The 10988-nt window shown below is 33.8% G+C and overlaps 1 protein-coding gene and 1 long non-coding RNA gene across 2 annotated transcripts in view; one reads left to right on the plus strand and one right to left on the minus strand.

The window, feature by feature from the left end:
* The window catches only part of LOC129926386 (uncharacterized), a 31237-nt gene that overhangs the window by 8403 nt on the left and 11846 nt on the right, over positions 1–10988 (plus strand). The gene's annotated exons all lie outside the window — the stretch shown is intronic.
* LOC129926389 (uncharacterized) lies at positions 1734–9297 on the minus strand. The gene is made up of 2 exons (XR_008778030.1): positions 7565–9297; positions 1734–2215 (listed from the first exon to the last, which is right to left on the minus strand). It is a non-coding gene; the product is annotated as an uncharacterized LOC129926389 (long non-coding RNA).

Consider the following 10988-nt stretch of genomic DNA (forward strand, 5'->3'; position numbering starts at 1 on the left):
TATATTAGTGTGTGTGTGTATATGTAATTAATCTTCATTACATTCTGATCTTTCATTCTTTCAAACGTTTTTTCTACCCTAGAATACTCTCTTCATATAATTAGTGGAAAGACAGTACACACCGCCAAAGGGCAGCTAGGGCGTCCGATGGAGCGCTGTGAGCTCCCCGAGTGGGGTCCGGGGCGAAATCCCGGAACCAAGCATTATTTCAGTTATGCTTTATAGATATGGGCATATGTATCAGTTTTAGAGGGATATACTATAAATCAAATAAGAACATCAAACTAAAATGTTATTTAACCTTATTTAGGTCAATAATAGGATATGCATCCTCTATTTGGGACCCCTTCCCCCCCCCCCAACTCAAGAAAACATCAAGAAACTGGAACAGACACAAAATAGAGCAGTGAGATTCATAACAAACGAATATTCACACTTAACTAGAGTAACACCTTTAGTTAAATCACTAAATTTAAAAAGCCTTCAGGATAGCAGTCTTTAAAGTAAAGTAGCAACTATACATAAAACACAACCATAATCTTCAAATACAAAAACAAAATGTAATAAAATACTCTGAAAGACACAAAGATAAAGGCACAGTCCTCTTCCCATATGCTAGGACGAATTTGTACAAATACTCCTTCTTCCCTAGTGCTATTAGCAGGGGCGGACTGGGTATCAAAATCGGCCCGGGCATTACCATATAAACCGGCCCACAAATGGCATGTCATATATTTTAGGTGGGGGGGGGGGGGTTACCCCACTCCGCAATTTATATATATATATATATATATATATTAGTGTGTGTGTGTATATGTAATTAATCTTCATTACATTCTGATCTTTCATTCTTTCAAACGTTTTTTCTACCCTAGAATACTCTCTTCATATAATTAGTGGAAAGACAGTACACACCGCCAAAGGGCAGCTAGGGCGTCCGATGGAGCGCTGTGAGCTCCCCGAGTGGGGTCCGGGGCGAAATCCCGGAACCAAGCATTATTTCAGTTATTTTAAGCTTTAAAAATGCATATTCTGAGGTATCAACAGTGCAATTAGCTCGCTAATCTTACGCTAAAAAAATTCAAAAACCAAATCTGCTATTCAGTGGAGTTCAGCGACAGGTAGACAATGGTAAAATGCTTTAGTTTTTGTATTGGAGGGGGTTGGGAAACCACAAAACCCCTTTTGGCTGAAATTTGGTGACTGCAGTTTGCTTAAGTTGGTTGCACTGGGGCAGTAAGTAAAGTTTCCCTTTCATACAATGAGGTCTGAGGCAAGTGATGGTTTGAAGACCCTCACCTGCCGGCTACGCCCATGTGCTATATTATAGGTGCAAGCCTAATTTTCTATAAAATATATAAAGTTTGATAACGCATCGAAAACTGGATGTATGCATTCGTACTATTACAAAATGTATTCTATTTATACATGTATGTAGTCTGAAAACTATAAAGAATACAATAGCAGCCTAATGAGTTTGAAGCTTTTTGGTATTACTTATAGATTACAGACGTTTCTTCAAAAAATAAGATTATTAAGTCTTACGCATTTCATGTGTCAATCTAGTCATGCATGTTGTGATGTTGCTAGTTCAGGCTGTCTTGAAGTCAACCAATTACTCTGCAATCGTTTGGGTGTAATTGTTCGGGTGTATTACGTGCAGTTGACCAACAAGTCAAACAAGAACAGGCACATCTGTTTTAACTAGTGAAGAGATGTAGTCAACACTGATGAACAATTGAACATGGGTTTATTCTGATAAAAGGCCACAGTAGAAGTCTCTGTCACTAAACACGTCGTTACCCTGGAATGTTCTATCGCTAACTGATTTTTCGGTCTCTAACCCAACATATCCCAAACGTCACTAGTCCCGTTCAATATGCGTCATCTATGGTGCGTCGCTAAATAACTAACCTATATAAATAAGGTGTCTAACAGATTCCTCCCCCCCTTGAAAAAAAAATATGTCAATATTTTTCCACTACTGTCAAGTCTTACAAGGGCATTTTCAATTTACGGGGAAGACCACAAACATAAAATCTTGATCTCTTCATCTTGACATCTTCATCTTGACAGTTCCTCATATTCATGTCAATGTTCATAACAGTTCATAACATTCCAGAATCATCTTCATTGGTACACAGTTCATCATGGATAAAAATGTGGCATCTTATGGGCACGTCACACATCACAAGTGTTCTTCACTGGCAGTAATCTGATAAAATACAATATTTCAAAAAAACAATTATAAACTTTATTTACACATTCAATAAATTTTTTCTTACCACCCTTTTATACGCTTTTGTCCATTTTTCTTTTATACTCACCCTTTTCCATAGAACTAACTTTCGTCAATGATATATGAAATGATTCACACAAAAAAAAATATCCATACTTACTTTTAAATGCTTAACATCAACTTTACTTATCTCCCTTTTTTATAACATATAAATGGTGTCAATATATTAATATATATTACATACTCAATATAATCATAGTTTATTTACAAAATTATTTCACTTCAATGTCATTCTAGACAATAGATCAGCTACAATATTCACAGATCCACTAATAGCTTTCACTTCAAATTTATATTCCTGTAGTGCTAAGAACCATCTATAAACACGACTGTTTTTCATGCTCTTTTGCTGTATATACTGAATAGGTTTATGATCAGTTAATAATATGAATTTCCTTCCAATTAGATAGCTCTCTAGCTTAGTAATTACCCATATTACAGCTAAGGCTTCTCTTTCAATGACACTATATTTTTTCTCTGCCTCTGACAATTTTCTGCTTACATATAATATAGGATGTAAGTTATCATAGTTCTGCATTAGACAACCACCAATAGCATTACCAGATGCATCAGTTGTGACATAAAATATTTTGTCTTTATCAGGTAGTCTTAATATTAATTCATGACTAAAAACATTTTTAATTCTGTCAATAGCTTTCACACATTCCTCATTACAAACTACTTTTTGAGGTTTTCCTTTTTTAAGTAAGTCATTTAGTGGATTCACTATTTCTGCTAAGTTCTTTATAAACTTTCTGTAATAATTTACTATTCCTAATATGCTTTTAATTTGTCTTTTTGTTGTAGGTATTTCAATATTAAGTACTTTCTTTATGTTATCTTCAATAGGGCTAATCATGTTGTTATTTACTTTATGTCCTAAGAAAATTATTTCCTCCAATCCTATTTCTACTTTTTCTGCTTGAATTGTAAGTCCACTTTCTTTTATTATTTTGAATACTTCTTTTACATCTACTAAATGTTCCTCCCAACTATTATTAAAAATACATATGTCATCCAAATAGCAAATAACATTTTCTTTGTTTCCAATTATCATGTTCATCATTCTATTAAATGTGGCAGGTGCATTTACTAATCCAAAACTCATATAATTCCATTGAAAAATACCATATGGTGTTACAAATGCTGTGTAAGGTTTTGCATTTTCTGTTAAAGGTATTTGCCAATAACCTTTAGTTAAATCCAATTTAGTAAAAAATTTTGCTCCATTTAATTTATGTAAAATATCCTCTATATTTGGCATTGGATATGGGTCAAATTCTGTGATGTTGTTAAGTTTCCTATAATCAATACATAACCTTATATCTCCATTCTTCTTTTTGGCTATCACAATTGGTGAAGCATAAGGAGATGTTGATGGCTCAATTATACCTGATTCTAGTAAATTGTCTATTTCTTTCTTTACTTTGTCTTGTAAATGTAGCGGTATTCTATATGGCTTGAGCTTGATAGGTTTTGTGTCTGTTACTTTAATGTCATGTTTAATAATATTAGTTTTTCCTGGTATGCTGGAAAAAATTTCTTTGTATTCCTGTATTATTTTAGTTATGTCTTTTGACTTTTCCTTAGTTAGATTACTAAGATTAATCTTTTGCCAAGTTTGATTCTCTTTTGTTTCTATTACAGGTATTTCCTTAATATCATTTTCATTATGATTTTCATTTGTTATTATCATCAAGCATTCTTCTCTTTCTGAAAATGTATTTTCTATTTCCTCCTGAATGTTTTGTATCAACTCATCTTCTCTATCATGATACAGTTTCAAATTATTTAAGTGATATGTTTTAATTTTCCCATTTATTTCAATTTGATAATTCACATCATTAATTTGTTTTATCACCTTAAATGGACCTTTCCATTGTTTACCAATTTTATTTTTCAGGTCATTTATTAATATTAATACATTGTTTCCTACTTCTAGTGTTTTCAATTGTCTTTTCTTATTTATATTCTCATGAGCACTTTCTTTGTACTTCTTATTGTTGTTATATGCTTGAGTCCATATTTCTTTCAATTCTGTTGTGATTGTTGTTTCACTGTCATTATTTAATTTATTCTCATTGCCTATTAGATTTTCTTTAAAAACATCTAATTCATCTCTGGGTTTTCTTCCATGTATTATTTCATATGGTGAAAATTGTGTTGCTTCATGGATGTTGTTTCTATGAGCAAATAGTACATAGTTAATGTAATGATCCCACTTGTTCTGATTATTCTGAATTATCTTTGTTAGTGATCTTTTTAATGAACCACCATATCGTTCACATAAACCGTTACTCTCTGGGTGGTAAACCGAAGAGTATATGTGTTGTATATTGTATTGTTTAGTCCATTTCTTAAATTGTTCTGACTTAAACTGAGATCCCTGATCACTCAATATAATTTTAGGTATACCATGTCTTGTAATTACTTTTTGAGTTATGGCATTAATGATATTCTCTGCACTTGTATTTGATAATGGGATTGCCTCTGGGTATCTACTAAACATGTCTATTACTGTTAGAATGTATTTGTTATTATTTTCAGTTTGAATTAAAGGACCTATTAAATCAATAGATACTTTCTGAAATGGTGTTGTAGGTTCATCCATTTCTTGAATAGGTGCTTTATTCACTAGGCTTTTGTTAGATCTCTTTTGACATATGTCACATGAGTTTATGTATTTGTTTATTGTTGCTTTCATTTTGGGCCAAAATACTTGTTTTGACAAATTCCTATAACATTTCTTAACTCCCCTATGTGCTGCTAAATTATTATCATGTGTCATGATTAAAACATCTTTCCAATATTTCTGTGGTAAGACAAGTTGTTTTATTTTCTTGTTATCATTACTTGTTTGTCTAAATAATATTTTATTCTCTATACAAAATTTCTCCATTGGATTATTATTGTTTTTATCTGATATTCTTGAATAAATTTTCCCAATAATATTGTCATTCATTTGTTCTAATGCAAATGTGGGTGTTGTTTCTTTTTCACTTTGAGATATTTGTGTTTCAAGACTATTTTGTGTTTCATTTTCTATCTCTCTTTCCTTAACATCTGTATTTTCTATTTGTATTACATTACTGGTTTCTTTTTCTTTATCATTACTTATTACATTTATTGTATTTTCCTGTTTCTCATCTTGTTTATCCATTGATCTTGTTATTACCATACTTGTTATATTTTGTGTTTCTATGTTTTCATGATTTTGTCTTATGTTTTTGTATTTGTTTTGCCAGTCTTCTAATTCTTTTCTTGAACATTCTTTAACTCCTTTTATGTTTCCTACTAACATATCATATCTCATTTCTGGTATTGCAATGCCATCACAATAGCCAGTGAAAAATGGAGTTTCAATGTATACCCTTATAGCTTTAAATTCCCTTACGGTGCCATCTGCTAACTCTACTTTCCTAGTAAACCCTTTATACCAATGAGGTTTGACAAATTTAGTTTTTACTGCCAAAGTGTTACAACCTGAATCTCTGATTAATTCCACCGGAATTCTATCTACAAACCCTGGGTACACTGCAAAATTGTTCCTATTTCCTTCCATGAAATATACCCTATCTGTACCTTTATTTTTGTATTCCCTACTGTAACTCCTATTTCTATAATTTCCCCTGTCATTCCTATCTCTACTCCTATATCTATTGTTATTTTGTTCATTGTATCTATTTCTACTTCCAGACCTACTATTCCCTCTTCTACAGTTAGCTGCTATATGACCTTTTCCTTGACATTTAAAACAGGTTATTTCACTATATTTTCTATTTCCACTATTTGATCTGTTTCTATTTCTACTTCTATCAACATTTTCTTTTGTGTATCCTATTAAATCTACTTTGCTCTTATCCCTATCAGAAAATGGTTTATTTGGATAGGCATTTTTGTATACTCTCATTATCTCTGTTATTTCATCTATAGTTTTTGGGTTTCTTTCTCTAATAAACGATTGTAATTGAGGATCACATTTATTTACAAAGTTGTCCACTAGAATAAAATTTTTTAATCCCTCATAAGAGTTTGTCACTTTTTCTAATTTTACCCACTTATTGAAGAAATCCTTTTCCATATTAATGGTAGTTTGGGGTTCTATTCCTAATGATGGTATATTGTCAAAGTATTTCTTTCTGAATGTTGTAGCATTATGACCATAGGCATTCAATAACTCTCTTTTTAAAACCTGATAGCTATCATCAATATGATGGTCATGATTTTGGCATATTGTTAGAGCTTGACCATGAACAAAGTCTATCAGTATTTCAGACCACTCTTCTTCAGGCATATTAAATGTAGACATTTTTGCCTCATATCTTTTCAGAAAATCACCAATGTCATCCTTCTGTTCATCAAAACTTTGTATCTTTCTCTTTAGCCATGTCTGCGAATTAGGGTTGTCTCTTTGTGTGGTATAATTATTTGAGTTATTTGTGTTATTTCCTTGTTCAGCTTGAGTTCTGGCTTGTGCTGCATCCAATCTCATCTTCTCCATTTTAGCTTCGTGTTCTCTAATTTTTTCTCTCTCTTTGTCTTGCCTTTCTTGGTCCTCTTTTTGCTTCTCATATTCTTCCTTTCTGATCCTTTCTTGTCTTTCTATCTCTTGTCTTTTTTCTTCTTTCTGTCTCTCTATTTCTTGTTTTTGACGTTCTGTTTCTTCCCTCACAACTTGCTGTACATATGCTGCTAAGTCCTTTCCTTTTAACTCCATGGCCTTTCCATCCTGCATAGCTGCTTCCTTAACCTCTTTAAGGTCCACATATGATGATGTAGCCATTGTATTTTATTTTATATATATTTTTACTTAGCCTATATTGGTTATGGCTATACTTTAAACTTATTTTATATTTAAGTTTTTCCACACTTTTATACAAATTTTAAATGTTATGTCTCTATCTATAGATTTAGTAAATGTGTAAATCTAGTCTGAGTTATATTCAGATCAGTATATTAGATCTAGTATCACACAAATTTAAATCTAGTATATTATAGTATGTATAATAATACTATTTAGATCTATAGTTATCAAGAGCACTATGACTATTAGATCTAGTATGAATAACTATGATCAATTTTAAAATTTGATGTGACTGAAATGTCTAGAGTACTCAGTAGACTCTAAGACTGTCTAGATAGTCTAGAGTAGATAAGATAGATCTAGATCCAGAAATTATGGTTCTATTTAACCATACGAAATAAATATGTGTATACAGTGTCAAATATATCTTCAACAAGATATATATATCTAGAATGTACTACCTTCATTCATCTTCCAATTAATAATAATTCAAATTCGAGTCTAGATAATTTAATTGTACCAAAGAGATGTACAACAATTTGCAGATCTAAATTTAGCCAGACGACAGTGTTTGACTACATAGCCAGTTTCGGCATTATTCTCATGGCAAAATCATATTTGATTTTAACCGCTCAAACTAAAATTATTTTAGTCTGATTCACAGTAAAAGAATCCTACCCGCACTTTCTATCATTAAGTGAAAAAAATACAGATCTAATTAAATTAATAAAAATAAATAATTTAAAATAATATAAACAAATGAAATAATTAAATGAGACTATCGCTATGGGTTGGGATGTGACAATATGGCACACAATGATAACGTCACGAAGTAACCAGGCAACAACGGATATGACGTTTACACAAACAAAACAAATTACAATCCTAAATGTATAATATAGCTTTTCATCTAAATTACGTCTTCTACCCCGACGGGTTTTAAGGCGCACCACCTGATTTTACTCAGGCTAACGTACCAAATTTAGACAAAATCTATTTCTAAGGGCAATCTAAACATATACTAATAAGAAAAATGGCACTTAGCTTTTGATAAGAAAGATCCCTTTGTTCGGACTCCCGAATATGCTAGATCACAACAAATTCCACTGCCTCTCTTCCAGTTCTGACTCTGTTCTCCGGTGCTACCAGTATCCCACGTAATGCCACAGATGTCCTGATATGCCACAGCAAAATGTTTCAGTTTCTTTGACGACTGTTGATGACCGTATGTGTAGTTCCGACGACTTTGTGTACACAGTTACTGACGAATAGGTTAACGGTTCTTCTGGCGATGACTTGATTTGTGTAGACGACTACTGACAAATAACAGTCTCTTGACGGCAACTTGATCTGGACGACTGACGAATAACGAATTTCTTGACGATGACTTGATCTGGGCTGACGAATAACGACTTTCTTGACGATGACTTGATCTGGGCTGACGAATAACGACTTTCTTGACGATGACTTGATCTGGGCTGACGAATAACGGTTCTCTAAGAATAGTTCACTGCTTCTGCTGCTACTCTGGTAGTACGACGAAGTTTGCTGTTGTACTCTGCTTCAATAGACCAAACTGTCCAATGTAGACTAGGTGAAACCAAGGTCACCTCCGACGACGTTCCGTTAGACGATTAACGGTTTTCAACGAAATTAGGTGGATGTAGCTGTTTCCACAACTTCAATATCAGCACGTCTAGATATCGTCTAGACCAACGAATACTAGATAAATCAATGTTCAGTAATGATACATACAACTTTACTAACCTTCCAAAGGTTAAACACAGTGACCGTTATAAACGTGGCAAGCAACCGGTTCAATGAGCAAACTGCTCCACAAGAATCTCTCCAAGGGTAAGACGACAGAGCGATTTCGATTTAGTTAGCTACCAAACTTGTAGTACTCACAATACTTCTGACAGCGGGCAAACTGTCCTTCTCGAAACTGACGAGGTAAAACTTGATACTCGATGTGGCTCCTATGACGAAGAAAAAATATGTCCAACAGGTTCACTAACGATCTCTCACCCGTTATGAATGAACGGTTTCTCTGGTTGTAGGTCGATTCAGCATATGAAGATCAGGCTTTGAGAATATACTGGTTAAGTAGACCAGACGTTACGATGATTACTGTCCTGACGAAGGTCACCCTGAGTTAACGGCTCGTTGAACGTGCGATCAAACAGGCGACGACTGCTTGTAGATCTAGACCAAAGTCACTCTGCGATACTGCTGTGTTCAGCCGTACTCCGATGAAATCTTTGAAATCTTATATCTTCGAGTGCACGACCCTCACCTGAGTAAACGTTCTGCTTCGAGGTCCGGTTCGAGGTTCGTCGAGGTTCGGGGTCGCCACTGTGATGTTGCTAGTTCAGGCTGTCTTGAAGTCAACCAATTACTCTGCAATCGTTTGGGTGTAATTGTTCGGGTGTATTACGTGCAGTTGACCAACAAGTCAAACAAGAACAGGCACATCTGTTTTAACTAGTGAAGAGATGTAGTCAACACTGATGAACAATTGAACATGGGTTTATTCTGATAAAAGGCCACAGTAGAAGTCTCTGTCACTAAACACGTCGTTACCCTGGAATGTTCTATCGCTAACTGATTTTTCGGTCTCTAACCCAACATATCCCAAACGTCACTAGTCCCGTTCAATATGCGTCATCTATGGTGCGTCGCTAAATAACTAACCTATATAAATAAGGTGTCTAACAATGTTGATCTGTGACTTAAAATATGCTAAATCATTGGTTTTCCTGGCTGACTCAGGCAACCCATTCCTTTAAAAGATAAGAGAAAGCAGAACGGTTAGAGAGGCACTTACTTAATGTGAAAAGCTCTTGCTTCCTCCTAGTACATTCTCAAAAACGCAATTTATATATGAATATACCATGACCCATTATTTAAAATATAAATCTCCTTTCATTAAATATCGGATGTGACAGCGCTGTATAAATTTTTGTAAAAATTTTCATCATTAATGACTTCATATTAAGCATAAGTTTACCATTAATTATAATAGTATAAAAATTGATTTAGATCTATATTTATTTTTTAATTAAATTAAAAAAAATTTTAAGCCTTAAGTGTAGTATTTTTAGATCTATGTTATTAAAAATTAACAAAAAGAAACTTACCTTTGCTTTTCAAATCGCAGAAAGTAGAGCTTTATACCCATATTGAGCTGTGAATAAGTTGGGTGGTTTTGCAATTTCGCGGCTGTGTGTATTGTATATGTGTTAAAGTTAATTTCTATTAAGTATTGTTAAAGAGCTAATTGTCGCGCCTATGTTTTTTTTTTTATTTTTAATTTTTTTATTTGTTTTGCTGCGTTTTCTAACTTAACCTCACTCATCCCTCTTTTTGGTTAAATTTCATTGGAACCATTAAAAGAGGGGGGAGGGAAGGAGCAAAAAAAAAATGGGAGTGCCATCAAAGGCCCATGCCGACCAGCAAAATGATTGGGCCAAACACAACCTCGAAGACATCAGAGCAGTCCATGCCGCTCTTGCGGTCTAACGTTTTGCAAATGTTAATACGTACAGTGTAGGCCTATAGTGTATTTTTAATAATATTCTTGTTGAATTTAAAACAAAATTAATTGTAATAAGAATTAACAAGATTACAAAGAGAGTTTGTGTTACACAAACTCAGAGGCGGCCCCCGTCGAAGTCGGATCCCTGTCGGATCTGCATATTCGCAAATAATATTCAAGAGGTGATTTAATTTTGATGTAAAATGTTTTACACGTTTCGGATGTTCCTTCAGAGTTGAAGATAATTACTTCCTAGTCCAAACCTCCCGCAGGACGACGGGGGATGGGAGCGGGCAGGGTTTGAACCCTGGGCCATCCATAAATCTGAACGACAGTCCAGCGCGCAA

The sequence above is a fragment of the Biomphalaria glabrata genome, chromosome 1 (genome assembly GCF_947242115.1).
Source record: "Biomphalaria glabrata chromosome 1, xgBioGlab47.1, whole genome shotgun sequence".
NCBI lineage: Eukaryota > Metazoa > Mollusca > Gastropoda > Planorbidae > Biomphalaria > Biomphalaria glabrata.